The following is a 27,419-nucleotide window of genomic DNA, read 5'->3' as shown; positions in this document are numbered from 1 at the left end:
TTCTTTCAGTTTGTTTATATAATGGATCACGTTGATGGTTTTCCATATATTAAACCATCCCTGCATGCCTGGGATGAAGCCTACTTGATCATGGTGGATGATTGTTTTGATGTGCTCTTGGATTCGGTTTGCCAGAATTTTATTGAGTATTTTTGCGTCGATATTCATAAGGGAAATTGGTCTGAAGTTCTCTTTCTTTGTTGGGTCTTTGTTTGGTTTAGGTATAAGAGTAATTGTGGCTTCATAGAAGGAGTTCGGTAGTGCTCCATCTCTTTCAATTTTGTGGAATAGTTTGGATAATATTGGTATGAGGTATTCTATGAAGGTCTGATAGAATTCTGCACTAAACCCGTCTGAACCTGGGCTCTTTTTGGTTGGGAGACCTTTAATGACTGCTTCTATTTCCTTAGGAGTTATGGGGTTGTTTAACTGGTTTATCTGTTCCTGATTTAACTTCGGTACCTGGTATCTGTCTAGGAAATTGTCCATTTCCTGCAGATTTTCAAGTTTTGTTGAATATAGTCTTTTATAGTAAGATCTGATGATTTTTTGAATTTCCTCTGAATCTGTAGTTATGTCTCCCTTTTCATTTCTGATTTTGTTAATTTGGACACACTCTCTGTGTCCTCTCGTTAGTCTGGCTAAGGGTTTATCTATCTTGTTGATTTTCTCAAAGAACTTTTGGTTCTGTTGATTCTTTCTATGGTTCTTTTTGTTTCTACTTGGTTGATTTCAGCTCTGAGTTTGATTATTTCCTGCCTTCTACTCCTCCTGGGTATATTTCCTTCTTTTTGTTCTAGAGCTTTTAGGTGTGCTGTCAAGCTGCTGACATATGCATTTTCCTGTTTCTTTCTGCAGGCACTCAGTGCCATGAGTTTTCCTCTTAGCACAGCTTTCATTGTGTCCCATAAGTTTGGGTATGTTGTACCTTCATTTTCATTAAATTCTAAAAAGTTTTTTAATTTCTTTCTTTATTTCTTCCTTGACCAGGTTATCATTGAGTAGAGCATTGTTCATTTTCCCGCATACATGTGGGCATTCTTCCCTTATTGTTATTGAAGACCAGTTTTAGGCCGTGGTGGTCCGATAGCACACATGGGATTATTTCTATCTTTCTGTACATGTTGAGGCCCGTTTTTTGACCAATTATATGGTCGATTTTGGAGAAAGTACCATGAGGAGCTGAGAAGAAGGTATATCCTTTTGCTTTAGGATAGAATGTTCTATAAATATCTGTTAAGTCCATGTGGCTCATGAATTCGCTTAGTCTGTCTATGTCTCTGTTTAATTTCTGTTTCCATGATCTGTCCATTGATGAGAGTGGGGTGTTGAAATCTCCAACTATTATTGTGTGAGGTGCAATGTGTGTTTTGAGCTTTAGTAAGGTTTCTTTTACGTATGTAGGTGCCCTTGTATTTGGGGCATAGATATTAAGGATTGGGAGTTCATCTTGGTGGATTTTTCCTTTGATGAATATGAAGTGTCCTTTCTTATCTTTTTTGATCAATTTTAGTTGAAAATTGATTTTATTTGATATTAGAATGGCTACTCCAGCTTGCTTCTTCTGACCATTTGCTTGGAAAGTTGTTTTCCAGCCTTTCCCTCTGAGTAGTGTCTGTCTTTGTGTCTGAGGTGTGTTTCCTGTAGGCATCAGAATGAAGGGTCCTCATTGCGTATCCAGTTTGTTAATGTATGTCTTTTTATTGGGGACTTGAGGCCATTGATGTTGAGAAATATTAAGGAATAGTGATTATTGCTTCCTGTTATTCATATTTGGATATGAGGTTATGTTTGTGTGCTTTCCTTCTCTTTGTTTTGTTGCTAAGACGATTAGTTTCTTGCTTCTTCTAGGGTATAGCTTGCCTCCTTATGTTGGGCTTTACCATTTATTATCTTTTGTAGTGCTGGATTTGTAGAAAGATATTGTGTAAATTTGGTTTTGTCATGGAATATCTTGGTTTCTCCATCTATGTTAATTGAGAGTTTTGCAGTATACAGTAACCTGGGCTGGCATTTGTGTTCTCTTAGGGTCTGTATGACATCTGTCCAGGATCTTCTGGCTTTCATAGTTTCTGGCGAGAAGTCTGGTGTGATTCTGGTAGGTCTGCCTTTATATGTTACTTGACCTTTTTCCCTTACTGCTTTTAATATTTTTCTTTATTTTGTGCATTTGGTGTTTTGACTATTATGTGACGGGAGGTGTTTCTTTTCTGGTCCAATCTATCTGGAGTTCTGTAGGCTTCTTGTATGCCTATGGGTATCTCTTATTTTAGGTTAGGGAAGTTTTCTTCTATGATTTTGTTGAAGATATTTATTGTTCCTTTGAGCTGGGAGTCTTCACTCTCTTCTATACCTATTATCCTTAGGTTTGATCTTCTCATTGAGTCCTGGATTTCCTGTATGTTTTGGACCAGTAGCTTTTTCTGCTTTACATTATCTTTGACAGTTGAGTCAATGATTTCTATGGCATCTTCTGCTCCTGAGATTCTCTCTTCCATCTCTTGTATTCTGTTGGTGAAGCTCGTATCTACAGCTCCTTGTCTCCTCTTTTGGTTTTCTATATTCAGGGTTGTTTCCATGTATTCTTTCTTGATTGCTTTATTTCCATTTTTAATTCCTTCAACTGTTTGATTGTGTTTTTCCTGGAATTCTTTCAGGATTTTTGTGACTCTCTCTATGGGCTTCTACTTGTTTATTTATGTTTTCCTGGAATTCTTTTTAGGGATTTTTATGATTCCTCTCTGTAGACTTCTACTTGTTCTCTAAGGGAGTTCTTCACGTCTTTCTTGGAGTCCTCCAGCATCATGATCAAATATGATTTTGAAACTAGATCTTGCTTTTCTGGTGTGTTTGTATATTCCGTGTTTGTTTTGGTGGGAGAATTGGGCTCCGATGATGCCATTTAGTCTTGGTTTCTGTTGCTTGGGTTCCTGCCCTTGCCTCTTGCCGTCAGATTATCTCTAGTGTTACTTTGTTCTGCTATTTCTGACAGTGGCTAGACTGTCCTATAAGCCTGTGTGTCAGGAGTGTTGTAGACCTGTTTTCCTGTTTTCTTTCAGCCAGTTATGGGGACAGAATGTTCTGCTTTCGGGCTTGTAGTTTTTCCTATCTATAGGTCTTCAGCTTTCCTGTGGGCCTGTGTCTTGAGTTCACGATGCGGGTCACTTGCAGCAGAAAAGTTGGTCTTACCTGTGGTCCCGAGGCTCAAGTTTGCTCGTGGGGTGTTGCTTATGAGCTCTCTGCGGCAGCAGCAACCAGGAAGATCTGCGCCACCCTTTCCGGGAGCTTCCGTGCACCAGGGTTCAAGATGGTGTTTGGTGTTTTCCTTTGGTGTCAGAGATGTGTGCAGAGTGCAGTCTCTTCTGGTTTCCCAAGCGTGTCTGCCTCTCTGAAGGTTTTGCTCTCCCTCCCACGGGATTTTGGTGCAGAGAACTGTTTATCCGGTCGGTCCCTTCAGGTTCCGGCGGTGTCTCAGACGCAGCGGACCAGCTGCTCCTGGGCCCTCCTCTATAGGAACTAACATATTTCATTACCAATATTTGACCTACATCATGAAGGTAACCTGTTGAAATGTTTCTGGAAATACACTATATATACAGATGAAAATGCATTAATTAAACCTGTTACTTTGTACAAGCAATATATGCTAATGAAAAGTAAAATTGCTTTTAGAAAAATCCTATTCAGTGAAAAATTACAATTTATTTGATTGTAATACCTCTGGAAATTTTTTCTGTCTTCAAAACGCCCTCATGGGTTCCCCCTTCTAACCATGCCACTTCCAGTGGTATTGATGCTTGTACTTAATTCACAGATCAAACACAGGATAACAAGGTTTATACATAAAATCTGATCCAGCTATTTTTCTTACTAATATCTGCTCAGGCCAATAGAAAATTTACCTAACCACAAATGTCCTAGAACTTCATGGTCTTCAATTTGCATATTCAATGACTCACCCTTTGTACCATCAGCAACCTTCTACTAGAAAGAGCTCCATATTCCAAACTGATAAAGTTATCCATAATCTTTACACCCTGGTTCTGTGAGTAGTTCATTCCATGTCTTGCATCTCTGCATCATTTACATGTGTAATCACTGGGATTGCCTGAAACTTTGGCACAATCACTGCAGAGGAAATTATTCTAGTCTATTCTCTATCTTTACTGACACCTGCCCTAAATTCCAGTGACTACAACACTCTAAATAACAATCTTACTGGATTTCTGCCAGCAAAATTATGCTTACATAAGAGACAAGCAAAAAATTATAGCTCCACAATATGTCAGTTTTCTAAATTGCGTTCTAAACATTTGTGTTTCAGAAACATATTAACTCTGATAAATAGATTAAACAATAGTTTGGAATTTGTCAAGCAAAACTATGCCCACAAGTTTTTAGATACTTTTTTCACAATGACATGTAACACAGCTCAATTTGAGGAACATGCTAGTTACATCATATTACAAATTCAGGCATGCTTCATCTCTATAGAAATTCCTAAGTTAATCAAAAGTGACTTTTTGTCAATATGACCTAGGATACAGCTCAACAGGATGAACATACTAGTCACATCATATCACACATTCAGGCTTGCTTTGCCTCTATAAAAATGCCACAAAATAGTCAAGCTTCTGCAGTCTCTAGCAAACAGGACACTGGGAACATGCATGTCATTCAACTCGAGAATAGATGTCATTTAACAAAAGCAAGTCTGATAAGAGTAGAGGAAACAGACCTGGCTGGGAAGAGTTGAAAAGTTACGACAATGAACCTGGGTGCATCTTCATGTGTTCCCAGGATACCTACAAGAAAAAGAATTCATTAACCATGGAGCACAGAGACAATAAGATTCTGCTGACTTTGTAAAAGCACCACTCAACATTGCATGGCACAAGGGAGACACCTGAATCAGAAAACTAAGGATCACCTACACATTTCATATGAAGATGGTGATGCCATGTCTAGCAAGACTTTTCTACAACCATCTTCTACAACAATAAGGAACTGCCAAACTCCTGGAGGTGTTCTGGGCATTAAGGACTTCCACAGTTGACAAAAGCAATAATTTCTAAAAATCTATCTGAATCAGTTCTGGGTGAACTCTGTAGATATTTCATTTCCGGTATTTAACTTTTGTGGATCATCTTCATAAAATCCTGGAAAAAGTTCTTGTCCTCATCTTTATATTTAAGACTACCAACTTGCCCATAGATGGACTGAGTGATGATTCACAGCATGTTTGGCATTAAGTAATATTCGAGGTGTCTAACTCAGTTCCTTATTCTTCAAAGACCCCTGAAAAATGAAAAGGCTACCTATTCTCTTTAAAAAGTGAGGATACCATCCATCTGTTTCCAATCATTCTTTCCATCTTATTTTAAGGTCTTTTTGTGAAGACGTCTCTATGTTTCATTAAGCATAAAAGTAAACTCAGAAAAAGGCATCCAAATGCTTTAAGATTTCCTTGTTAGTCTAGGAATACAAACTAAACATTCTACCTACTAGACCTGTCAGACTATAGAAGAGTCTTTACCTGGAACCCCATATGTTTAGTTTCTGGTGTTTGAAATTCACAACATGGAGCCTTGGGAGAAAGAACAGGAACTTCTAGATCCAAAAACCTTGTCAGTTTTGACAGACAGACAGGCACTTCACCTCATGGTCAGTATGAAATATTAACTCCTAATGCTTCCAAAAAAATCATCAGTTTTCCCCAATAAAGAAGCTCTGAAAGTGTTATTGAAGAATTATGTGATAAACACCATTTCCCTTAGTCTTTAAACATGGACATATTCAGAAGGAAAATATTAGCACCACAAATTAGTATTTGGGCCTGTAGAAAATGGATGGATCAGCATAAGACACTTCTTATCAAATAACATCCTGGATCTCATTCATTCAGAAAAACTGTCCCCTTCACAGCAAATATAATTAAGCTATTCAAAATAGGGTAGGGAACTAGCAAAAAAGTAAATAAGAATATGTTCAATTTCCTCATGGGCCTTAAGGAGAGTAAATTTCCCATTTGCCCAATTTGCTTAAATAAAGGCCAACAAACCTATAGGGGTAATAAATCAATCTGCCACCTGAAAATTATGAGAATCTACCAAAGCTTTGATTAAAGGATACTTGTTTCTAGATTACATAATAATGATGTTTCCACAAATACATGTGTTCATAAAGCAACCATGTTTAAATCTTCTCAAATAGTGACCTGAATTTTGATAGGTGAAATAAGGCATGTTCTTGCTGTTTGCTGAACTCATGGCATATCACTCTTTCCCCAACTTTGAATGCTAACCTGTCAAAACAGGTTACGTTTTAGAGCCAATTGCTACGCGTGTTCTATAAGCAAATAAATGCATATCCAGTAGAAAAGTGAGAGTAAAGAGCTACAAGGCTTAAGACAAATGGAGGAAATTTTGTCATTGTTAGTACAAAACCAACATTCTAGGTAGGCAAACAAAAATAGTGTCAAGCTAAGAAACACAAGGACATAATTGAAAGGAAGGGCACATTTTCCTCATTGGAATCTAGCTTAAAGAGAAAGTATATGAGGAACATTCTCAACTGCATTTTACTTTGGTGGAGTCTACATGCTTAAGGAAGAGAGAATATGAATAAAGAACACATTTCTGTTTAAAAATACATGAACATTCTGTGCAGTCCCAGCTTGTGAGTTCAGAGTACAGTCTCTTCCTCTTCATTCATGATGATGATTCTCTTAATCAGTCTTGGTCTTTAGTCTCTGCCATTTCTCCCAGGTGTGTCAACACTTCAGATTTTGTTTTCCCTGGTCCAGGATAGAACTCTCTCTTTAGAATTGGAGAGTGGTGGGCAGGATCTACCATTGTCTAGAGAACAGGGCAGTAAGCCATCTATAATGAAGGATAAAAGATAAGTATCTGGAGCTCTGATCTCTACAACTACAGGAAACCCAATGAAACAAGGCTGGATATCGGGTCTGTGATTAACTCAAAATTCTTCCCTGGGAAAACTCCAATTGTCAGAATTCCTTCCTAATAACAGCCTTCAGTGAGCCCTGCCATCATGCATTTTGAGATGTATGTAAACTGTATCTTGACATCAGGGAATGTTGTGGCCAGTGAGATAGTGTGCTCAGATATCTGAAGGCAATGGGTTAAGGTAAATCTCCTCTTACTGCCTTTACTAGGAAGGTAGGTAGGGTCTACTTGGAGGAAATGAAGTAGATAACAGTTTTAGGACCCATCTCATCATGTGTTATTACCAGAACTTCTGACCCATTGCCATGTGTTCATTTAATCTAAAGTCAGCCCATTAAACTTCTTTCTTGAACCTCCTTGTTCACCAATTCTGTCCAGTAGTCGCTGGTCTTTATCCCCACTCTCCTTACTTTCTGTACTTCTTTGGAGATACTTAAGGGTAACTTTCTACTCTAAGTTTCAACATAATTCAAATTTCAACTCTTTGATATAAAAATACTCAGAAAAGGGATCTGAAAAGTACTGTGTTCAGTAAACAGAGTAGTGATAACCTTGATGTGCTACATAATGATGGGCCTCAGCATGATTCAGGGCTAGTTTATCTGCGGACTTCTCTGCCACATCCTGTCTTAAGTAGTAAACACAGTTCTTGACTGCCACCTTCTAGAGCTGAGAATCCTAAATGTTAGCTTTATGGAAAGATTGACATAGAGGGAATAAGAGACAATACTTGGTTATGATGACAAAACTACTTCATATACTTTTCAACATTTGGCAGTATTCTCATGTCTGTACTTTTAATTGCAACTACATGTTTCACTATCATGATCAGTACTTAAACCCTTTAAATGGGAATGGTTTGTGACTTTAGTACTGGGAAGTGTGGTTCAGAAAGATCTAAGCAGACCATCTCACTTTGAAAAGACGGCTTAAGAAAAATAAATTCAACAAACTTAGTTGATCGCAACTGAACAGGAAAAAAAAAGGTAGGTTCATGAGGTACCCACTTCACCTTAAAGAAGACCTTCTAGTTAACATGTATAATATCTAAGGCAGTAGTGCTGCTGTCCCAGATTTACTCAGAAACAAGTAAGAGAAAGTGATCCTTACATACATAAGGAAAAACTGTGGCTAGTAGGTAATTTATTACACAGTTCAAACATGATAGTGACTGTGAATTGTCTAAGACAAGTTCTGACTATATGTTCCAAAATCCAAAGAGGAGTTGTGGAGTCACAACATTATAAAGCACACACTAATCCACAAACACGTGGTAGATGAATCAACTTCCAACAAATTATGCCCCAACAATTTTAAATGCATATATTCATACATATGTAAATATTTGATGGATGTACCAAAGCTCCTACAAATTCACAAATGCCTACCTACACATACAGACATGCGTACAGACAAACAAATACACAATCATTCATTGAGAGTATAGAACAATACTGAAACCTTACATATAAATGCAAACAAAAATTTTGATGGATGGAGCAAACTCTAACAAGCAGGCTTCAGCTAGTTTATTTTTTCTTTCACTCTTTTTGTACCACCTAAGACAGAGTTCTCTATCTAAGAAAACTATTACCTCACAGTCACAAGTTATATATTCTCTAAAAGCAATCACCAAAATACCTATATTTCAAAAATAGATTAAAATTATTATACAATAGGAAATTCCAACAGGATTATTGATGACATATTCTTCTTTTTTTTTAATTAACTTGAATATTTCTTATTTACATTTCGAGTGTTATTCCCTTTCCCGGTTTCTGGGCAAACATCCCCCTAATCCCTCCCCCTCCCATTCTTTATGGGTGTTCCCCTCCCCACCCTCCCCCCATTGCCGCCCTCCCCCCAACAGTCTAGTTCACTGGGGGTTCAGTCTTAGCAGGACCCAGGGCTTCCCCTTCCACTGGTGATCTTACTAGAATATTCATTGCTGCCTATGAGGTCAGAGTCCATGGACAGTCCATGTATATTCTTTAGGTAGTGGCTTAGTCCCTGGAAGCTCTGGTTGCTTGGCATTGTTGTTCATAAGGGGTCTCGAGCTCCTTCAAGCTCTTCCAGTTCTTTCTCTGATTCCTTTAACAGGGGTCCCGTTCTCACTTCAGTGGTTTTCTGCTGGCATTCGCCTCTGCATTTGCGGTATTCTGGCTGTGTCTCTCAGGAGAGATCTACATCCGGCTCCTGTCGGCCTGCACTTCTTTGCTTCATCCATCTTGTCTAATTGGATGGCTGTATATGTATGGGCCACATGTGGGGCAGGCTCTGAATGGGTGTTCCATCTGTGTCTATTTTAATCTTTGCCTCTCTATTCCCTGCCAAGGGTATTCTTGTTCCCCTTTAAAAGAATGAGTGAAGCATTCACATTTTGATCATGCGTCTTGAGTTTCATGTGTTCTAGGCATCTAGGGTAATTCAAGCATTTGGGCTAATAGCCACTTATCAATGAGTGCATACCATGTGTGTTTTTCTGTGATTGGGTTACCTCACTCAGGATGATATTTTCCAGTTCCAACCATTTGCCCTGAATTTGATAAAGTCATTATTTTGATAGCTGAGTAATATTCCATTGTGTAGATGTACCACATTTTCTGTATCCATTCCTCTGTTGAAGGGCATCTGGGTTCTTTCCAGCTTCTGGCTATTATAAATAAGGCTGCTATGAACATAGTGGAGCATGTGTCTTTTTTATATGTTGGGGCATCTTTTGGGTATATGCCCAAGAGAGGTATAGCTGGATCCTCAGGCAGTTCAATGTCCAATTTTCTGAGGAACCTCCAGACTGATTTCCAGAATGGGTGTACCAGTCTGCAATCCCACCAACAATGGAGGAGTGTTCCTCTTTCTCCCTATCCTCGCCAGCATCTGCTGTCACCTGAGTTTTTGATCTTAGCCATTCTCACTGGTGTGAGGTGAAATCTCAGGGTTGTTTTGATTTGCATTTCCCTTATGACTGAAGATGTTGAACATTTATTTAGGTGTTTCTCAGCCATTCGGCATTACTCAGCTGTGAATTCTTTGTTTAGCTCTGAACCCCATTTTTTAATAGGGTTATTTTTCTCCCTGCGGTCTAACTTCTTGAGTTCTTTGTATATTTTGGATATAAGGCCTCTATCTGTTGTAGGATTGGTAAAGATCTTTTCCCAATCTGTTGGTTGCCGTTTTGTCCTGACCGCAGTGTCCTTTGCCTTACAGAAGCTTTGCAGTTTTATGAGATCCCATTTGTCGATTCTTGTTCTTAGAGCATAAGCCATTGATCTTTTGTTCAGGAAATTTTTTCCAGTGCCCATGTGTTCCAGATGCTTCCCTAGTTTTTCTTCTATTAGTTTGAGTGTATCTGGTTTGATGTGGAGGTCCTTTATCCACTTGGACTTAAGCTTTGTACAGGGTGATAAGCATGGATCGATCTACATTCTTCTACATGTTGACCTCCAGTTGAATGAGCACCATTTGCTGAAAATGCTATCTTTTTTTTCCATTTGATGGTTTTGGCTCCTTTGTTAAAATCAAGTGCCCATAGGTGTGTGGGTTCATTTCTGGGTCTTCAATTCTGTTCCATTCGTCTATCTGTCTGTCTCTGTACCAATACCACGCAGTTTTTATCACTATTGCTCTGTAATACTGCTTGAGTTCAGGGATAGTGATTTCCCCTGAAGTCCTTTTATTGTTGAGGATAGTTTTAGCTATCCTGGGTTTTTTGTTATTCCAGATGAATTTGCAAATTGTTCTGTCTAACTCTTTGAAGAATTGGATTGGTATTTTGATGGGGATTGCATTGAATCTGTAGATCACTTTTGGTAGAATGGCCTTTTTTACTATATTAATCCTGCCAATCCACGAGCATGGAGATCTTTCCATCTTCTGAGGTCTTCTTCAATTTCTTTCTTCAGAGGCTTGAAGTTCTTATTGTACAGATCTTTTACTTGCTTGGTTATATTCTTCTTTTGAAACTCACATCTAACTCAATGTTTCCTGTCTACCTTTCCACAAGTTCATCATAATCACAAAGCAATAATTCTCTGGTCCTTGATTAACAAAGTTTAAAGGCAATTTCAAAAGGTAAGAATATTCCTATGCTCAACTCACAACAATTTGTATTTACCTAGAAAACAGATTATCATTAACCCTATGCCTGGTTTTCAATGCCTTGTCCAGGTAAAATTACTAATCATCATAGAGCTAACCACTCTTTATTTATAACCATTTCTTTTCATGGTGCACAAGGAAACCTATGGCCATATCCCTAGATCACAAGATCTAGAATTCAGATGCAACTAGAATGAAATATTTTCTTTGATCACTAGCTTGTCTCCAGCCTATTCTTTTATCAAGAGCAATTATGTGATTGCAATTCTTGGAAGGTCAGTGTACTCCTTTTTCTAACTGATGTAGTACTCACTATTCCACAAGTGGGCAATTCTGTTCTTAATTATACTTTTATTATATGTCTTTGGAAAAACTATTTAAAAATCTCCTAAAGCTTTCTATCAAGTACAGTAGCTTCCTACATATATTTAAATCAAATCATGAAATCCATAAAATCATTAATTTATCTAAACAATATTATTTAATGAAAGTTCATAGTCATTTTGATCTGTAGGAAACTTTCCCAGTAGTGTGAGCTATAACCTAGAATGTAATCACACCAGACTACATTCAATGAGCTTTTCTGCACAAACAATTACACTACACTAGCTACGAGGAATATAGTAGCAAAAAGCATGATAAGGCACTTCAGTCACAAGAAGCAATCTTGAGATGAAGCCTCTGAGGCTGTGCTTTACAATATAAACTCATTGCATCATGCAGCTGTGCAAAGCAGTAGGCCTTCTCCAGGAAGCTCAACTGTCATCATTCATGGAGTCTTCAAGTCAATATTATCTTCAATAAATTATGGAAATATAAAGTAACAGTAAATTAAGATTTCATAATTTTTGTAATGAAAAAATTGATAAATCAATCAGAATTACTTAGTGGAGAATTATTTGTCTTTGAGGGAAAGAATATGTAAGTTAAATTTTTGTGGCTGTAACATAGCAACCAATGAAATTAAGTAGAGTGAGGATCAAGAAATACAGTTTATGATGGTGGAAAAGGTATTATGGTGGAAATAGCTATAGATTTTGACAACTGGAGGATGAGGTTGAATGCTCAAGTTTCCAGTTGACCAGAAATCATTGCTGCTTGTTGGGATGTGAATCTGACCTATAATCTTAAAAGATTCTTCCATCTCCAGAATCCTACTTTATGCAACAAAGCCCATAACTTCACCATTATAGCTAAGGACCATGTCTATATACATGGTTTCTGGGGAACATTACGTATTAAAAAAAAAAAGTAATACAGTCCATAAGAAGAGTCATAAGAATACACACAGTGAAACCTGTAGGGGCTGATAGTGGTACCAGAGTAATACCCTGAGTCCTGCTAAGTATCAAAGGAGAGATTCTCCCCTAGCCAAGTTTGCATGGAGAGCACAACTTGCCAAAATTGACTGGAGATGGATAGAATGTGAATAAATGCCCTCTTTAACACAGATCAAGAAACATTAGCCACAAAATCTATGTAATAATAGACATAACCTGTTCTCTGAACTACGGGTAGTAAGTATGTATCATTCAACAACACAGGTGTAGGAAATGACTCACAAGCCATTACTAGTAACTTACCTTCTTCATAATCATAAAAAGGTTTAAACAAGTAAAGTGATTTTTAAACTTCACAAATATCTGTTTGTGATGGCACGATATGCAATTCCATACCTCAAAAGACTGAGGCAGAGCATGAAGGTGTGGTCATTAGCCATTGATACATAGTGTGACATTATGTCAATAAGAATAGTTCAAGAATACTGCTTGGCATGTAGGAAACTCTGGTTTGATTCCATAATTACAAAAATATGGCATTGTGGTTAATTTAATACAACCATCTGTCATCCAACAGTAGAGAAGGAATCATCTGCAGTTCAAGGTTATCTATAGTGACTTTAAGGCTAACTTCTGATACATGAAACATTACCTAAAGACTATCATAAAACTACCATTATAAAACATATATGCGTGTATAAATTAAAACATACATATTTACCTAACTCAAAATTCATCAGAAGAAAATAGGCAGAGGAATATTGACAAAATAAAAAAAAATAAACAAAAATATGTTTCTTCTGTAGTCTTTTTACTATAATACTATCATGGAAAGTTCCAAATCTATTCATGTTCTTTTAGCACTCTGTCAGCTTCAAGTACAATGGTGAACATCTCTTTCAATAGGTCATAAGATGTTTCTGCTACAACTTTATTAAAAATATCCTCTATGCTCTTAGTGTCATGTTTGCTATCGTTGTCTATGACTAGCATCAAAGGTGTGTGGAGTTCTGTGTATGTTTGTTTTTAGTTGTGTCTTAACCACTGATGGTCTGATTATGTTCTGTTTTAAATTTAGATTCAATTTCTGTACTTCTTCTCCTATCCTGATATACTGTATTGCATATTGAAAAGCCTCTCCACAGTTGTTTTCATTTAATGTACTAGATTTTTTCACTTCCGTGATAATTTTAATTTGAGATGTTTCAATCTCAACCCATTTCAGTCAGTGAGGTTAAGTCTCTGTAGATTTCAGTAAATGCCAAAATTCTGCATGTGATAGCCAGGAGAGCCTAAGCAACTGAGTTTAAAAGTGCCACAAACAAAGCATTACTTATTTTTTTTTACTTTGCAAGGAATCAAAACATGATTGATGTATACAGTTACCTCAAGTCAGTACAAGTTCAGTGAGAGGAAACACACCTGGTATTCTGTCTTATCATCTTTAGATATGTGAAATCACCCTATCATTTTCTTTTCAGGCCTCTGACTTTCCCACAGAAATGATGTGGACTTGTCAGGTCATTTGCATCATGTGGTGCTTTAATGTATATTTGCTTATCATAGTTTATGAATTTTTTCTAGAAGAATTTTTATCTAATGTTCCTATGCAAAATCTAGATGATCTTGCATGTTATGTGAGAAGTCTCAAATGTTAAAACAGCATCTTCCACATAGGAATTTACAGAGAATGTGTTCTTTATCAATATATTGTCAATTTTTGCCCAATCTTGAAGGACTGTTCCTCTCAGTTCAACCAGTTTCTGATTTGTCTCTATCAGTATAGTGGCATTGACCTTAGTATCTTTGCCATACATACATGCTATTTTGAATAACTCATGCATCATCCTCCTATAGACATAGGAAGAAGGGATGGTGTAGCAATGACAATGACAGTTGGATCAAACACATGAAAGTTACCATTACATTATGCATGGAGAGTCCCTGAGATGTCTAGTGTGTTAGAGGAGGAGGGGCATAATACAGCTAAATCGTAATCTCCTCCAAATTCTCTTGACAAACCTTCAAAGTATAATTATTATAAAGTAACATCTACTTACAGCAAGCTTTTCTCAGTTTTCCAGGAAATATTTCCAATGTGATGAATAATCAGGCACATCATTTTAATTAATGTGCAGGAAGGTATACAATTTCATTTTAAATTAAAAGCCACTCGCAGCAGCCAAGGCCCATTAAGTTGCCACCTTGGTACAGTTCTTTAATGTTACATGTCTTTTGAAAACAAACTTTTTTCAATGAGGTCCTTCTGTCACTTGAAGCCAAAAATTTAGGATCTTATTTACTAATGTAACCTATATACCATGAAGCATATATTGTGTTTATAGAAAGGTATAAAAAAATCATATTGACATTTTAGAAGGCAAGTTTCCAAAATTAGAGAATTGTAGAGGCAATTTAGAGTTACTGAATCATTGCTATTTCATCTACATTGATTGATGACATTCTGCAATCTGTTTATTTACACCTTCCATTTACATCAATGTTTAGAGAATTTGTTCTTCATTTTATGGGATCTATAGTAACTGTAGGAAAATATAGTAATATTCTAAGATAACATGGTATTCACAAATTGGCACTCATATGTGAGCAACCTGAAGGGCATAGGCAGCATTCAAAGACTTAACATGACTCAGAATCATCCCCTTGTAAGTACAAATTATTGTGCATGTTTTGCAAGTTATAGAAGATTTCTTCAGATTCTTGAGGAAGTTTTTTCCAAGGAATCATATGACTTCATTCAGATTTTCATTCTGTTCCAAGGAAGCCAAAAGATGTTTCTTGTAACTGAGATGACACAAACAAAACCTTTACCTCACACCTTATCATGTTAGAGGATTCACCAAGGGTTGGGGATTTAGCTCAGTGGTAGAGCGCTTTCAAGCACAAGGCCCTGGGTTCGGTCCCCAGCTCCGAAAAAAAAAAAAAAAAAAAAAAAAGAGGATTCACCAAGGAAGTAGTTAGCAAGGACATCACGTCATTTGACTTATTAGAATAACAAATCTCTATCAGTGAAAGTTTATTATTATGCAAAACTTATTTTCATATATATATATATATATACATATATATATATACACACACACACACACACACTCTCAGTTATGGTGTTCTATAGCTGTCTATCCCCAATCCACTTTTTTGCCTTTTATAAATAGCATGAATTTCTTTAGTGTTTGTGTTCTACAAAGCCTTATCCCAAAAAATTACATTGTCTGGGACATTGAAGGAAAACATTACCTATAGGCTTATAGATTTGAATACTTGGTCATTAGAGTATGATAAAACCTTAAAGAGAACCTGAGAAATACAGAGTCAGATGTTCTTAATCAACCATTGGACTGAAAATGGTGCCCCCAATAGAGGAATTAAAAAATGACTGAAGGAGCTAAAGCGGTTTTTGAACCATAGGAAGAACAACAGTATCAACCACCCAGACAACCCAGAGTTTTCAGAGCCTAAACACAAAACCAAAGAGTACACATGGAGGAACCCATGACTCTAGCCACATATGTAGCAAGAATGAACCTAACAGGCTTCAGTGAGAAAACTGGCCCTTATCCCTGCGATGGCTCAATGTCCCTGTGTAGGGGATTGCCAAGACTATGAGAAGAGAGGGAGTAGGAGGGTAGCTGTTGGAACACTCTCACAGAGGCAGTGTAGGGGAAAAGGGATAGGGAGATTCCAGAGAGAAAATGAGGAAAGGGTTTAACATTTGATAAGCAAGGTAAGAAAATATCCAATAAAAAGAATTAAAAGAAGAAGATAAGACGAATGATATTTAAGATACAGAGTATCTTATTTAGTATATAAAATGAAAGCAATGTAAAATATTTCTAAGTGTATGAGACCAGTATTCAGTTCCATTATCAGCTTTGATGGTCTTAGGAATTTCCATAGGGGCAACAAACACGAAAGTGTGATATACATGAATAGAATGTTCTCCATGTCAAACTGTGGCCCATGTCACATTGAAGAATGCATCTACAGAGACATGGGCATATTCTTGCCTGTCAAATTCAGACTCTATTAATATCCACTAATCAAATTTATTTATTTCTGTACTTTAGTATATTCCTATTAAATTTAGAAAAATGTGGATATTGTAGTCCTATTGCTTTTTCTCCATGATTCTTTTATAGGAAAATTTCTGACAGCAAAAATAGAGTTGGATAGATTTAGAGTGTGCCAGTCAGTGAAATTTATGACAGGTATAAGTAACGGCAGAGAGGAGAGTAGAATTTGCCTGAATATTTATTGTGCCAAGGTATCCAGATATTCCCAAATGAGCAGACATGTGAATTAATAATTTACTGAGCCAAGTTCAAAAGATTTTGGATAATTTTATCGCATTGGGGGTCTGTAGCAGTTTCCAGCATAGGGGTGCTGATGGATTTAAAGTGAGAGTCAGGGACAATGCTAACTGGAAATGTGGAGGTTCTAGGACGTTTATGGCTATGTAATTATTTTGTTGGGATGAACAGAAAGTATAAAGAAAAGTAGCTTATTCATGTTCAATTTTCACTGCCTACAGATCCTTTGTTCCACCTATGAAATACACAGAAGTATTAATAGTTCAGGAAGTGTCTAGGTTAAAAGGACTAATTCGGAAGTATTATAAACACTGGGAACTAGGAGCAGACTAGGACAGGATCCTTTCAGTTTCTCCCTGTGCCCAGAGCTGACTGGGTCCCACAGGTCTCTGGACCCAGATCCCATAGGGGACAGAGCTGTACTCTCAGAGGTGTGGACAATCCTGAAAGCACAGGGGAGACCATCACTTTTGCTCACATCCTTTGCCCAAGAGGAAACTGCCTGGAGATTTCTGGACACAGGAACCAAGGATCAGTCTGGGACTGTATCCTACCACTTTCTGCCTGTGCCCAGACCGACCCCTGTGACAAAGCTCTCTGTAACCAGATCCTGTAGGGAGAAAGATGGTCTCCAGGAATGCTGACACAAAGGTTTACAGGAGGGTCAAGGCATTCTCAAAGGCAACAAGACCAGCTAAATCCACAGATAATCAGATGGCTAGAGGCAAGCACGGGATAAAAATTAATGGAAACCACCACTACCTGTCATCATCACAACCAAATTCTCCCACCAAAACAAACACTGGATATCACAATACATCAGAAAAGCAAGGTTTGTATTTAAAATCACATATCATGAAGTTGATAGAGGGCTTTAAAAAGGACGTTAAAAAATCATTAAAGAAATACAGGACAAAAAAGTAAAGAAGTAAAAGCGCTTAGAGAGAAAATACAAAAATTCCCTCAAGAATTACAGGAAAATAAACCAAACAGGTGAAATAATTGATCCAAACTATCCAGGATTAAATATGGAAATCAAAAAAATATAAAAATCACAAAGAGAGACAACCCTGGAGATAAAAACCTAGGAAAGAGATCAGGAAGCATATATGCAAGCATCACCAACAGAATATAATTGAAAGAGAGCTGATCACTGACAGGTGTGGGCATTCCTGAGACTTCAGGGCAGGAAAGACTGTCACTTCTGCCCACCTTTGCCCACATCCCTTGCCCATGAGGAAACTGCAGAATGCCTCTGGACATAGGAATATAGGAGCAGTGAAGCTGCTGGAGCCCCATGGTCCAGACTGCTCCTTTATCTGAACTGAACTGGTCCAACAGTTCCCTGCACCAAATCTCGTATGGGCATTGGGGGCAGAGAGATAGTCTTTCAGAGGGGCAGACAGTCCTGGAAAACCAGATGGTACTACTCTCTGTCCACATTCATGACTCAAGAGGACAATACCTTGTGCCATCTGTGGCCCCTGAGCACAGGGAACAAGGAGAAGTAGGAACAGGACCCTTCTGGTTCCTGCCCAAAGGGAGAGCTGAAAGCTAGTGGACAACCAAACAGGAGAAGGAAATGAACGAAACCATCCATGAGTTAAAAATGGAAATAGAAAAAATAAAGAAAGCACAAAGGTAGACAATCCTGGAGAGAGAAAACCTGGGGAAGAGGTCAGGAGATATATATATATGAGTATCATCAACAGAATAAAAGAGATAGAAAGAGGATGTCAGGAGCAGAAGATTACATAGAAAACATCAACACAACTATCAAAGATAATGTGAAACTGAAAAAGCTCCTTGCCCAAAACATACAGGAAATCCAGGACACAATGAGAAGGTCAAACCTAAGGATAATAGGTATAGAAGAGAATGAAGATTTCCGACTTAAAGGGCCCGTAAATATCTTTAACAAAATCATAGAAGAAAACTTCCTTAACCTAAAAAAAAGAGATTCCCATAAACACAGAAGAAGCATACAGAACTCCAAATAGATGGGACCAGAAAAGAAACTACTCCTGTCACATAATAGTCTAAACATCAAATGAACAAAACAAAGAAAGTATATTAAAAGCAGTAAGGGAAAAAGGTCAAGTAACATATAAAGGCAAACCTGTCAGAATTATACCAAATTTCTCACCAGAGACTATGGATGACAGAAGATCCTGGACTGATGTCAAACAGACCCTAAGAGAACACAAACGCCAGCCCAGGTTATTGTATCCAGCAAAACTCTCAATTATCATAGATGGAGAGACCAAGATATTCCTCGACAAAACAAAATTTACAAATGTCTTTCTACAAATCCAGTCCTACAAAAGATAATAAAGGGCAATGCCCAAAACAAGGAGGCAAGCTACACACTAGAAAAAACAAGAAACTAATCTTTTTCCAGAGAGAGAGAGAGAGAGAGAGAGAGAGAGAGAGAGAGAGAGAGAGAGAGAGAAGCACGCAAACATAATCACACCTCCCAATATGAAAATAAAAGGAAGCAACAATCACTATTCCTTAATAACTTTCAACATCAATGGACCCAATTCCCCAATAAAAAGACACAGATTAACAAACTGGATACATAATGGGGACCCATCATTTTGCTGCCTACAGGACACACGCCTCTGGGACAAAAAGCGATATTGCCTCAGAATAAAGTTGGAAAACCACTTTCCAATCAAATGGTCTGAGGAAGCAACCTGGAGTAACCATTCTAATATTGAAAAAAATCGACTTTCGATCAAAAGTCATCAAAAAAGATAAGGAAGGACACTTCATATTCACCAAAGGGAAAATCCAGCAAGATGAACTCTCAATTCTTAATATCGATGCTCCAAATACAAGGGCAGCTACATACACAAAAGAAACCTTACTAAAGCTCAAAGCACACATAATACCTTATATATTAATAGTAGGAGATTTCAACACCCCTTTCTCATCAATGGCAGATCATGGAAACAGAAATCAAACACAGACATAGACAGGCAAACAGAAGTTAGGAAGCAAATGGATATTTATGGACCATTCTATCCTAAAACAAAAGAATATACATTCTTCTCACCACCTCATGGTACTATCTCCAAAATTGAACATAAAATCAGTCACAAAACAGGCCTCAACAGTTACAGAAAGATAGAGATAATTCCATGAGTCTTGTCAGAGGACCACAGGCTAAGACTGGTCTTCAATAAAAATGAGGAAAGAACACACACCTGTACATGGAAGTTGAACAATGCTATACTCAATGATAACCTTGTCAAGGAAGATATAAAGAAGGAAATTAAAGATTTCTTAGAATTTAATGAAAATGAAGATACAACATTCCCAAACTTATGGAACAAAATGAAAGCTGTGCTAAGAGGAAAACTCATAGCTCTGAGCACCTGCAGAAAGAAACAGGGGAGAGCATACATCAACAGCTTGACAGAATACCTAATAGTTCTAGAACAAAAGAAGCAAATAAACCAAGGAGGAGTAGACAGTAGGAAATAATCAAACTCAGGGTTGAAATCAACCAAGTAAGTAAGAAAGAATTACACAAAGGATCAACAGAAGGAAAAGCAGGTTCTTTTAGAAAATCAAAAAGATAGATAAACACTTAGTCATACTAAGCATACGGCACAGAAAGTGCATACAAATTAACAAAGTCAGAAAGGAAAAGGGAGACATAACAAAATCAGGAAATTCAAAAAATCATCAGATCCTACTACAAAAACCTATATACAACAAAACTTGAAAATCTGGAGGAAATGAATAATTTTCTAGACAAATACCAGGTACCAAAGTTAAATCAGGAAGAAATAAGCCATTTAAACAAACCCATAACTACTAAAGAAAAAGAAGCAGTTATTAAAACTCTCACATCCAAAGTCTCCAGGAAGAGATGGGTTTAGGCAGAATTCTATCAGATCTTCATAGAAAATCTCATATAAATACTGTCCAAACTATTCCACAATATTGAAAGAGACAGAGCACTACTGAATTCCTTCGATGAAGCCACAATTACAATTATACCTAAACAACACAAAGACCCAACAAAGAAAGAGAACTTCAGACCAATTTCCCTTATGAATATTGATACAAAAATACTCAATAAAATTCTTGTGAACTGAATCCGAGAACCCATCAAAACAGTGAACCATCATGATCAAGTAGGCTTCATCCCAGGAATGCAGGGATGGTTTAATATATGGAAAAACATCAACAAAATCCATTATATAAACAAACTCAATGATAAAAACCACATGATTATTTCATTAACTGTTCAGAAAGCATTTGGCAATATTCAATACCTCTTCATGATAAAAGGCCTAGAAATATCAAGAACTCAAGGCCCATACCTGATGATAGTAAAAGCCATGTACAGCAAACAGTAACTAACATTAAACTAAATGGAGAGAAACTTGAAGCAATCACACTGAAATCAGTGTCTAAACAAGGCTAACCACTCTCTCCCTTCTTACACAATATAGTTCTTGAAGTTCTAGCCAGAGCAATCAGACAACAAAAGGAGGTGAAAATGACACAAATTGGAAAGGAAGAAGTAGAAATATCACTATTTGAAGATGATATGATAGTATATTTAAGTGACCCCAAAAATTCTACCAGAGAACTACTAAACCTGATAAAAAACCTTAAGCAAAGAGGCTGGGAACAAAATTATCTCAAACATATCAGTAGCCTTCCCCTACACAGAACATAAACAAGCTGAGAAAGAAATGGCACCCAACATAATAGTCCTAAATAAAGTAAGTTACCTCGGGGTGACTTTAATCAGGCAAGTGAAAGATCTATATGATAAGAACTTCAAGTCTCTGCAGAAAGAAATTGAAGATCTTGGAAGACAGAAAGATCTTCCATGCTCATGGGTTGAAGGATTCATATAGCAAAAATGGCCATTTTCCCAAAAGCCATCTGCAGATTCAAAACAATCTCCATCAAAATTCCAATCCAATTCTTCATAGAGTTAGACAAAATAATTTGCAAATTCATCTGGAATGGAAAACAAACCCAGGGTAGCTAAATATATCCTCAACAATAAAAGGACTTCTGGGGGAATCACCTTCCCTGAACACAAGCAGTATTACAGAGTGATACTGATAAAAACTGTATGGTATTGGTACAGAGACAGGCAGATAGACCAGTGGAATAGAATTAAAGACCCAGAAATGAACCCACAAACCTGTGGTAGCTTGATTTTTGACAAAGGACCCAAAACCCTCCAATGAAAAAAAGATAGCATTTTCAGCAAATGATGCTGGTTCAAGTGGAGGTCAACACATAGAAGAATGCTAATCGAACCATTCCATTTTTTTCCATCTTTATTAAATTTGGTATTTATTTACATTTCAAATGTTATTCACTTTCCTGGTTTCCAGGCCAACATCTCCATAACCCCTCCCCCTCTCCATCTATGTGGGTGTTTATCTCCCTATCCTTCCCCCATTACCACCCTTCCCCCAACAATCCTGTTAATTGGGGGTTCATACTTGGCAGGGCCAAGGGCTTCCCCTTCCACAGTTGACCCTACTGGTTTATTCATTGCTACCTATGAATTTGGAGCCAAGAATATTTGGGTAGTGACTTAGTCCCTGGAAGCTCTATTTGGTTGATATTGTTCATATGAGATCTTAAGGCCCTTCAGCTCTTTCAGACCTTTCTCTAATTCCTTCAACGGGGGACCTCTTCTCAGTTCACTGGTTTGTTGCTGGCAATCGCATGTATTTGCCATATTCCTGCTGTGTCTCTGAGGAGAGTTATGCATCCAGTTCCTGTCAGACTGAACCACTTTGCTTCCTTCATCCACCTTATCTAGTTTGGTTGCTGTACACGCATGGGCCACATGTGTGACAGTCTCTGAATTGATGTTCCTTCATCTCTGTTCTAAACTTTGCCTCCCTATCCCCTCCTAAGGATATTCTTGTTCCTTTTTAAGAAGGAGTGAAGCATCCCCATTTTCATCTTCCTTCTTGAGTTTCATGTGTTCTGTACATCTAGGGTAAATGGAGTTTTGTGCTAATATCTGCTCATCAATGACTGCATACCATGTGTGTTTTTCTGTGATTTGGATACATCACTCAGAATGATATTTTCCAGTTCCATACATTTGCCTATGAATTTCATGAAGTCTTTGTTTTTGATAGCTGAGAAATATTCCATTGTGTACATGTACCACATTTTCTTTATCCATTCCTCTGTTGTAGGGCATCTGGGTTCTTTCCAGCTTCTGCCTCTTATAAATAAGGATGTTATGAACATAGTGGAGCATGTGTCTTTGTTGTATGTTGGGGCATCTTTTGGGTATATGCCCAAGAGAGGCATGGCTGGGTCTTCAGGTACTGCAATGTCACATTTTCTGAGGAACCTCCAGACTGATTTCCAGAATGGTTGTACCAGTCTGCAATCCCACCAACAATGGAGAAATGTTCCTATTTCTCAAGCATCTGCTGTCACTGGAGTTTTTGATCTTAGTCATTCTGACTGGTGTTATGTGGAATCTCATGGTTGTTTTGATTTGCATTTCCCTTATAACTAAAAATGCTGAATAATTCTTTAGATGATTCTCAGTCATTTGATGTTTCTCAGCTGTTAATTCTTTGTTTACCTCTGAGCCCTATATTTAATAGGCTTATTTGTCTTCCTGCAGTCTAGCTTCATGAGTTCTTTGTATATTTCAGATATAACCCTCTTTCAGTTTTAGGATTGGTAAAGATCTTTTCCCAATCTGTTTGTTACTGTTTTGTCTTAAAAACAGTGTCCTTTTCCTTACCAAAGCTTTGTAGCTTTATGATATCCCATTCCTCGATTCTTGATCTACAGTATAAGCCATTTCTATTTTGTTCAGGAAATTTTCTCAAGTGCCCATGTGTTCGAGATTCTTCCCCATTTTTCTTCTATTCCTTTGTGTGTATCTTGTTTGACATGGAGGTCCTTGATCCACTTGGACGTAAGCTTTGTTCAGGGTGATAAGAATGGATTGATCTGCAATCTTCTACATACTGACCTCTACTTGAATCAGCATCATTTGCTGAAAATGCTATCTTTTTTCCATTTGATTTTTTTGGCTCCTTTGTCAAAAATCAAGTGACCATAGTTGTGGGGGTTCATATCTGGGTCTTTAATTCTATTCCACTGGTCTATCAGCCTGTCTCTTTACCGATACCATACACTTTTCATCACTATTGCTCTGTAATACTGCTTGAGTTCAGGGATGTTGATTCCCCCGGAAGTCTTTTATGGTTGAGAATAGATTTAGCTACCCTGGGTTTGTTTTCCATTCCAGAAAAATTTGCAAATTGTTCTGTGTAACTCTCTGAAGAATTGGATTGGAATTTTGATGGGGATTGCATTGAATCTGTAGATCGCTTTTGGTAAAATGGCCATTTTTACTATATTAATCCTGCGAATCCAAGAGCATGGGAGGTCTTTCCATCTTCTTGAGACCTTCTTCAATTTCTTCTTCAGAGACTTGAAGTTCTTATCATACAGATCTTTCACTTGCTTGGTTAAAGTCACACCGAGGTATTTTATATTATTTGGGACTTTATGAAGGTTGTCATTTTCCTAATTTCTTTCTCGGCTTGCTTCTCTTCTGTGCAGAGGAAGGTTACTGATTTATTTGAGATAATTTTATACCAAGCCACTGTGCTGAAGGTATTTATCAGGTTCAGAAGTTCTCTGGTAGAACTTTTGGGATCACATAAATATACAATCATATCATCTGGAAATAGTGATATTTTGACTTCTTCCTTTCCAAACTGTGTAACTTTGATCTTCTTTTGTTGTCTGATTGCTCAGGCTAGGACTTCAAGAAGTATATTGAATAAGTAGGGATAAAGTGGGAAACCTTGTCTAGTCCCTCTTTTTAGTGGGATTGCTTCAATTTTCTCTCCATTTAGCTTAATGTTAGCTACTGGTTTGCTGTATATGGCTTTACTATGTATAGGTACAGGCCTTAAATTCCTGTTCCTTCCAAGATTTTTATAATGATAGTATGTTGAATTTTGTTTAATGCTTTTTCAGCGTCTAATGAAATGATCATGTGGTGTTTTTTTTTCAGTTTCTTTATATAGTTGATCTCTTCTCATAGCCCTGTACAAAGGTTAAGTCCAAGCAAATCAAAGACCTCCACATCAAACCAGATACACTCAAACGAATAGAAGAAAAAGTTGCCTAAGAATCTCGCACACATCGACACTGGAGAAAATTTCCTGAACAAAACACCAATGGATAATGCTCTAAATCAAGAATTGACCAAATGGATCTCATAATGCTGCAAAGCTAATGTAAGGCAAAGGACTCTGTCATTAGGACAAAATAGCAAACAACATATTGGGAGAAGGTCTTTACCAATCCTACAAGTGATGGAGGGCTAATATCTAATATACATAAAGAACTCATAAAGTTATACTGCAGGCAGAAAAATAACCCTATTAAGTTTGTGGTTCAGAACTAAGCAAAGAATTCTCAGCTGAGGAATAACATATGGCTGAGAAGCACCTAAAGAAATGTTAAACATCTTTACTCATTAGGGAAATGCAAATCAAAACATCCCTGAGATTCCCCCTCACACCAGTCATACTGGCTAAGATCAAAAGCTCAGTCTACAACATATGCTGCTGAGAATTTGGAGAAAGATGAACACTTCTCCATTGTTGGTGGCATTACAGACTGGTACAACCATTCTGGAAATAAGTCTGTAGATTCCTCAGAAAATTAGACATTGCACTTCCTGAAGACCCAGCTATACCACTGTTGGGCATATACCCAAAAGGTGTTCCAACATACAACAAAGACACTTACACCACTATGCTCATAGCAGCCTTATTTATAATAACCAGAAGCTGAAAATATCCCAGATGCCCTTCGACAGAGGAATGGATACAGAAAATGTGGTACATCTGCACAATTGATTACTACTCATCTTTCAAAAATGATTTCTTTATGAAATCCATAAACAAATGGATGGAACTGGAAAATATCATCCTGACTGAGGTAACCCCATCACAGAAAAACACACATGGTAAATTGTAAATAAATACTCAAGCTAATAAAGATAAAAATTTATAATATTTCCAATGGGGACCTCCTTCTCAGTTCAATGGTTTGCTGATAGCTTTTGCCACTGAATTTGTCTCTTTCTGGCTGATCCTCTCAGGAAGCAGTTATAACAAGCCCATGTCAACATGTGTTTCTTGGCTTCATCAATATTGTCTAGTTTTGGTCACATATATATGACCTGGATCCCAATGTGCGGAAGGCTATGAATGATCATTCCTTCAGTTTGTGCAGAAAACTTTCTCTCCACATCCCCTCTTACGGATATTTTTGTTCTGCCTTTTAAGGAGGACTGAAGCCTCTGTATTTTGATATTCATTCTTCTTAAGCTTCATGTGGTCTGTGGATTGTATCTTGGTAATTTCAGTTTCTGCTCTAATATCAACTTATAACTCAATGCATACCATGTGTGATTTTTGTTATTGGGTTACCTCACTAAGGGTGATATATTCTAGTTCCACCTATTTCCCTGTGAGTTTCATCATGTCATTGTTTTTTATAGTGGGCAGTACTCCATTGTGTAAATGTACCACATGTTTTGTATCCATTCCTCTGTTTAAGGGTCTATGGGTTCTCTCCAGCTTCTGGCTATTATAAATAAGGCTGCTATGAACATAGTGGAGGATGTATCTTTCTTGTATCTTGGAGAATCAAATAGAATGAAGATGTAACAACAGAATCTGAGGAAATTAAAAAATCATTGGATCCTGCTACAAAAACCTATATTGAATAAAACCGAAAAAAACAGGATGAAATGGTAATTATCTAGACAGATACCAGGTCCCAAAGTTGAATCAGGATTAGATAAACCATCTAAACAGTCACAAAACCACTAAAGAAATAGAAGCACATATTAAAAGTCTCCTAACCAAAAAGATTCTAGGAACAGATGGGTATAGTGAGGAATTCTATCAGACCTTCATAGAAGACCTCATACCACTAGTGTCCAAACTATTCCACAAAATAGAAACAGAGGGAGCACTACCCAATTCCTTTTATGAAATCACAATTATGCTTATACCTAAACCACACAAAGAACCAACCAAGAAAGAGAACTTTAGACCAACTTTCCTTATGAATATCTCCACAAAAAAATATTCAATAAAATTCTCACAAGTCGAATCCAAGAACACATCAAAATGGTCATCGATCATGACCAAGTAGGATTCATCTCAGGTGTGCAGGTACGTCTAATCCACTATGTAAATAAACTCAATGGAAAAAACACATGATCGTTTTATTAGGTACTGAGAAACAATTTGACAAAATCCAATACACCTTCAAGCTAAAAGTCTTGGAAAGTTGAGAAATTCAAAGCCCATACCTAAACAAAGTAAGGCAATATACAGCAAACCAGCAGCCAACATTGAACTAAATGGAGAGTAATTTAAAGCAATCCCACTAAATCAGGAACTAGACAAGGCTGCCCACTCTCTCCCTACTTATTCAGTACAGTACTCGAGGTCCTAGCCAGAGCAATCAGAAAACATAAGGAGGTAAAATTGATAAAAATGGCAAAGGAAGAATCAAAATATCACTATTTTCAGATGATATGATGATATACTTAATTGATCCCAAAAGTACCACCAGATTTCTTTGTTTCATTTTCTGTTCATTCCTGATAAATTTATGTCTAAATCCTTTTAGGAAAATCCTAAAATAAACTTTATTTTGCTACTATTAGG

This window comes from Rattus rattus, chromosome 3 (genome assembly GCF_011064425.1).
Source record: "Rattus rattus isolate New Zealand chromosome 3, Rrattus_CSIRO_v1, whole genome shotgun sequence".
Lineage (NCBI taxonomy): Eukaryota > Metazoa > Chordata > Mammalia > Rodentia > Muridae > Rattus > Rattus rattus.
This window is presented reverse-complemented; position numbering follows the sequence as displayed.